Source organism: Tetrao urogallus (genome assembly GCF_951394365.1).
Source record: "Tetrao urogallus genome assembly, chromosome: 12".
Lineage (NCBI taxonomy): Eukaryota > Metazoa > Chordata > Aves > Galliformes > Phasianidae > Tetrao > Tetrao urogallus.
Window position 1 is genome coordinate 19,202,460 of NC_136825.1, and position 7,160 is coordinate 19,209,619.

A 7,160-nucleotide genomic window follows, 5' to 3' on the forward strand; every position below is an offset into this window, starting at 1 on the left:
GTACAGAACTCAGACAATAGCACCCACAGGCTCACAGCAAGTTCAGTAGTAAACAATGAGTTCCAAAAAGGATTAAAAGAAGCTTTCACTCTTGTCATGGATGAACTCAGTGGCATACTTTGTTTATAGCTCCCTGGATGTTCTCTATTCACTGTCCAACAGTCCCAAAAGCACTGTGTTTGGCAAACGGTGACAATACCACAGTCGCCTTGTAGTGGCAGACAGAGCTTTGATTCGGTCATGCTGTGCCTCTCAGAGCACTTTTCAGCCATGCCTAGATATCAGAAGTGTTAATATAAACGTAGGATTTGATTTTTAAAAGCAGTGGGTAGAAAGATTTAGAAGTTTTGCACCTTAACACAATTATTCATTGAATAAAATTTTCATTTCCCAATCTTTCTGTTGAAAGCGGAAAGATAACGGTGGAATAACAGAACACAGCTATCTGAAACCAAGCTCGCTTTGTTTGTTAACAGCAGCATGACCTGAGGGATGAAAAGCAGCTCAGATATTTGGGTTATCTCCAGACTTCAGTGACTTTTGGTTACTCACTTGAGCTCTCTGAACCTCTCTGATTGTAGTTACATTGCATGGGCATGGAATATTTTTCAAAGCATGTTTGTACAGTGTTGAGAAGAATCAGATTGCAATCCCTTTTAGAGCTTCAAAAGCTAATACAAACAGTTCAAACAAATCATTTCTAAAGACCTGTAATGATTAACATCTGACTTTTCATCACGTAATTAGAGGCCTTCTTTTCCAAATACATAAGTATACTTCTCATGATTTTGGATGACTAATCCAAAAATCCCAGCACTTGATATATTAACATCAGAATATAAACTGAACATATTCCAGTGTTACAGTATTACATTTCCATAGTTTCCTGAGGGCTTTCAAAGCTATATACAGTTACATTTGTATTGAATCAACACGATTTGTTACTTTACATTAAAAATACCACCTAATCTTTCTGCGGGCGTTTCATGGTCATCTCTAAACCAAGCACAGCTCTTGTGAACTCCAGCTGACACACTCAGAAAACTCCTGGCCACACATCTGTATGAAGTGGCCCACAGCCATACCTCCTGCAGCTTCACAGCAGGACTGACCCGCCAAATTTAGATGGAGATGTCCAAGGAAAACAGCTTAACAAGCATTAAGGTGAAGAAGGACTGTCTGACTGAGAGCATGCAATGTGACTGCCATCAGAGGGACTGCTCCTGAGATACAGGGCTCCGCTCTGATTCGGGTCTGAATACACTGAAAAAGCATCTCAGGCACACATTATGTGTGATGTAGTATGCTTTCTGCAATACAGAGCAGATTGCATCAGGATGCTGAAGTGCCATCTTGAGGAAGGTCAGTTACTGAGCAACACCAGCAGCTGAACAAGTTCATATTGAGGTGGCTCTGTACATGTAAGAAGTACTTTCCACGTGCAAGGCACTAAATAGACTTTGCTTCTGAAATAATATACTATTATATATATATACTAGATTTATATATTATCATATATATATATAGTATAAAGCTATTATATAGCTGTAAGTAACAATGATGGAATAAATCCTCTGCCAGCACTCCCCCCATCACCACATTCAGAAGAGAACAGGTTTTGGTTCTCTCACTACTAGACATTATATCAACTCCATATTACGTAGCATAAGCCAAGAGGAGCTAGGATAAAACCTGCCTAATGAAATTCCAAGTTGCTCTTTTTGCAATATACTTTTTACAGTATCCAAACACATGTCATTGTGGTGAACTGCTTTGTCATTTGGGTCAGAAGCTTTCATTTAGGTACTCTGTAGAACTGAGATCCTGAAGTGCACATACTTCTTCCCATATTTGAAGTGCTAATCCACGTTGTGAGTTAAAGAACTTTCCTTGTGAGAGGCAACAAAACACAACAGAACTCCAACAGACTCGTGGTGCGCAGCACACCGTGCTGCCAACACTGGCTGCAGCAGTTCCTGCAGAAGGTAGATAGGAAGGCATGCTATTATTGCACAGCTAACAAATACCTGCATGCATTGTGTAACAGGGACATCATCTGAGCTTAGACTTTCATACATTTAATGAGACGTGCTTTAAGATAAGGGGAAAACCCCTAACGACTCCTCTCTCAAGAACACACAATTAAAAGCTACACACTGCAAAGAAGATAAGAAAGTTCCAGAAAAAAAAAAAAGTTTTTTCCCATTTTACTTACCTCATTTCCTTTTCCCTACTACAGGACAGAGCTTACAGAAACCTTACAACATTCCAGTTCAACCTATAAACTGTCCATTTAGCACAGTGCCTATCAGCACTGTTTACGCATAATGATAAAGCATAATGTTCTGATTTCCAGATATATAAACTACAAGTTTATAACTGATTCATTTACTATTGATCCTATGGCAATATATTAAAAAGATTCATGCGTGTTTTACATTATAGCACTTCTGGACTAGCTCTGCCTTTCTCTTCTAAACCACTAGAAATACTATGCCTTTTAAAAGCATAAGAACAAAGACCCAACCAGGAGACTTAATCACAAAGCTCTAATTTCAGAGGTTATGCCCTTGCTGACATTATGTACCTATACATTTGCACCCTATTTAGTATAACTGACTGTTACGTTACACAAATGCTGTTCCCTGATGTTTTACTTCAGCTCTTACAAGTTCCCACTTTGGCAGCTCCACAGAAAAGGATTATGCATGCAAGATGCCTGCTATTAGCCAGAGAGCTGAAGCAAGTTTGCAAAGAGAAACACACAGGAGAAGTATACAAAAAACTAATTCAAGAAATATCCAGATTATTTGTTTTAATTAATGCTTATATTTAAAAATCAAGTCAACATTGCATTTAAAGTAAAAAAAAAGTCATGAAAGGGAATATAAATTTCTTGCTTGTTCAGCGAATTAAATCTCATCACGCAGGTTTAGACTTTGAACAACCTTAAAACCTCAACACAAAGACCATTAACATACGCTGCTTTCCACTGTTTAACCCACAAAGCCATGATGTAATTGAGGACAGAGCTCTCACATAGTGGCTGGATGACACAAACTGTAAGCAGCATTAACAGCTCAGTTGTTCTGTTCCTTTTCCTACCACTCATTGCTCATCCTACCCACTCTCTGCCCTCAGTTGCATCAACATACTGTGGGGACAATCAATTAGAATTAGGATCATAACCCTTGTGATAAAGAAAAAACGATTTTAAACGCCAGAAAAACAGACATCCTCCCCAAGTCAGTTTTCCTTGCCTGCAATTCACTTTGCTTTTTAGCTCCAATGACAGTATTGGAGTCATCATAACATGAACTAGGTTGTTACATTACTTTTTATCTCATGACTTACGTTTTATCACTTCCTAGCTGATTAAGAATGATAGAAGATGAAGGCAGTTCATGAAACTCAATAGCCCTGTCGATACAATGACCTTGAATATTGGTCTGAAAACTCCTATGACTAGACCCATTTTACAGGCACCACAGCTTAGAGCTGGTAACACGGCAAGTCCATGGCCAGGAATTCAACACAGAGGTCAGCTCCAGTGAGGATAACCAAGGCCAGGAGCAGACCAGGCACTACTAAACGGGCCCACAGCAGCAAGGTCATGATGGGCAGCAAGACCCAACACCTGGCACACAAATCAGCATCATTCACAGCTCTGATGGGGGAGCAGAGCCCCAGCAGTGGGATTATATGAGCTCCTGAGCCCATGGGCAGCAGTGTGTGGGATAGAGAGTTCATGTGAGGCTGCTTAGGCCATCTGAGCCTGCCCTCAGGTTGCAAAAATGATCTCTATTAAATTTGGGATACAAAGAACTACATCTTGTCAGTAAGCCTACATGAATGCTGAAACTCATTTTTCCGTATCAATAATAAGCATCTTCAGGAAAATGAGCCTAACTTTCCTCATATTTTGGCTTCCTATTGGATAAATAAGCAATTTTCATCTCTGTGGTTATTAATCTGAATTGCTTATAAGCACTGCTGTTCACCCTAGGCTTGTAATAATTATTATGTATTTTGTACACATGCACTCATACGTTCTACACACAAAATGACTAACATCTTAACTTAGGCTCTCTGGCTCTTATTGAAGAGCCAATGAAATCAGCAGAAGTCTTTTCACTCAGTTTAATAGTCTGTCTCATACCTCTGTATACTAAATGAAGCTAAAAGGAGAAAATGGAAGAAGTCTAAGAATAGCAGGAGTTATTAAATGGATTACTGCAATAGGGAATAAAGCAGATTTCCACAACAACTTCTGATTTTTAGCATTTTATTTAGCCAAACCAGATGGAACTGCCTCCAAAACAGCTCTGAATCTCATGGAAAAAACTGACTATGACAGTAAGCACAAATATCAGTTTACCCCATGTTCATCTCATGTCACTTAGAGCCAGTTTTCTTTTGCGTGGAATAGAATCACGGAATCATAGAATCATTAAGGTTGGAGAAACAACTAGGATCCCCACATCCAACCGCAGCCCACTCCCACCCTGCCCACTGCCCATGTCCCTCAGTGCCACGTCTCCATGGGTCTCAAACACCTCCTGTTCACATTTGCTGTGAACAGGTTAGCATTCACTACTTCACCACATCACACTCCCAGTAGGAAAGCAGAGTACTAGCCTCTTACTGCAGAGCATTTTACCTTTCTCTGGGCAAGAGGATCCTGAATTTAGTTGTGTAGCTTCCTGTAATAAAACACATAAAATAAGGTTCCCATGAGTTTCTCACTGATGTGTCCTCCAAGCAAAGCAGTTCCAGAGAGCACAAGACCAGACTACCAAACACTCACATCTCTATTATTCTCAAAGGAGAGAAAATGCCTCAAGTCTCATGTGAGGGTGAGCTTCTCCCTACCCCTTGGGCCCTTTGCACCCTTTCTGTCACCATGAATTCCTCTGGCTCCATCATCCCACTCGCACCTCCAATAGTCCCTCTTCTTCCAGTGACAATACATAGGGAATGAAAATTAGTAGTAGTAGCAGTAGTTACGTTCAGGGAGATGCTACCTGGATGCCATTGGAAGCAAACTGTGAGCAGCAGCTTGCACAGCTTGGAGTCTCAGAGCAAAGTTTCCTCACAGACATTGACACTGAGGCCCATTCCAAAATGTCCCTAATTAATGTATGTTTCTTCTGGTGCTTCTCTGTCGAATTAAACTGTCTTTTGCTCTTTTGAGCCTTTGTAAAGATCTGTAAATCTGTCTCCAAATGATAACTTTGACTATTGGTAGAGACAGATGGTGTAACACAGCTTTGTAGCTCTCTGCTCTCAGCTGTGCAATGTATTCTCAAGGTGAACGCCCCTCCAACTCTACCAGAACATCCTCAGGAGATCTGCCTATCTCTGACAAGGAGATGGAAGACCATAAGAAAGTGCACACTCCCAGAGAGCCCAAAGACTATATTAATTTGTCTTTCTCAGCTGGTAGAAAATGTTCATTAATCAAGATGTATATATTTGCTTCATCTCATTGGAGAGAAAAGAGATGTTTCAAGCTGTGGTGGTGAGACCTCACCTGGAGCACATCCAGATGTGGAGGCAGCCTAAGAATGGCTGTGTCTGTTCCAGCTTCCAATGAGCTTAAGTGACTTTTCTTCAAAGGGCAGCTTTAAAATGCCCTTTTTTTCTGCCTTTTGTTCTGAGGAAAATCAGCAGCCGGCTTCTTAACCTCCTGGTCTACTGACTCGAGCACAGCATTTAGAAGATGCATTTGTATCTGTCAGTGATAGGCAAGATCATGGATTTTTGTTACAGAAGAATTCTTCCATTCATTCCAAAGAAGACAGTTCATTAAGTGATCACGCAAGGATACTTGGAAACAGAATCCATCATGTGAAAAAGCTGTTTTCCCACAGATTGCAAACAAATAACTTCAACTGAAATTCCTGTCTCTGCTCAGATTGGTTCCTCTTTTTTTCTCTTAGCCAAACATTCATTTATTTAGGAATTTTACTTACTGTCTAATAAATATTTACTGTACTGGAATCTAAAATATACCCAGATTAGTGTGCTGGTCTAAACAGTCAACATCCTCATTGTTTTCAAGGACCAATGTCCAAATACAAGTGCTGCAGAATTGCACTGAAGACATAATGACAACGTAATTATGTGGAAGTAGTGAAAGAGGAGAAAAAATTTTCTGCAGAAATTTAGAGAATGAAAAAGGTAATTTAAGTCTGTCTTCCCAAGCCAGTGTTAGATAACTGGAGGCAGGAGGGTGGGAGGAAGTAAGGAAAAAAAAAATGTAGTTTTCTTGTTCCAAGTTATTCCAAAACGACATACCCTTGGAGCAGTCTGAATAACAAATCCCCTTTGTGCAAAATTTTTCTGGCACCCTGGTCCAGATCTGCTTCTACTCCCCCAGCTGTGACTGACAGCCCTCTCATGACTTACATTCTTCTAAGTCCCTCACATTGCTAAACATCTGACTCCCATTTACAAAAGCAAAATCTCATCTGTGCAAGTGACTTGTGACTCTACCACTGCCCTGTGCAGCCCATTCCAGTGCCTTCTGGAGAAGAAATTGTTCTCAATACCCAACCTGAACCCTGATGCAACCTGAGGCCATTCCCTCTAATCTTACTGCTAGTTCTAGCTCAGGGCACGGATTTAGCACGTTAAATACACTTTTGAGCTTAACCTCAATGACAGTATAGACTTTTTCCACCTGATATGATATGCACAGGATACCAAAAAGATTTGAGTATATGTTGTTTTCAAAGCAAAACACCACAAATCCCCAGCGGGAATAAAAAGGTCAATTCTGTGGTAAATTCTGTGCTAAATAACATCACTGAGTTGCATAGTCACAGTATAATTACTGCGTGTTGAAAACATCATGACGTATCCAGCTTCACTCCAAGATCTCTGCACCACAATTTCTTATGGTTTCTGTAAGTTGCCCTCAGATCCTGTTCAAAATCTATCCAGAAACCAGAAAAGGAATCAAACAGTGATTCATTCCCAACTCCAAAACCAACCCACACACTGTTTCTAGGTGATTAATATACAGAAAATAACGCTAACCGTGGAAGAGAAACTGAACTCTGTGATCCACACAAAGATTGGAAGAATTGAGATTGTTCATTCCAGAAAGGAAGACACTTAGGCGTGACAGTGAATTTAAAAACATAAAAGGCTGC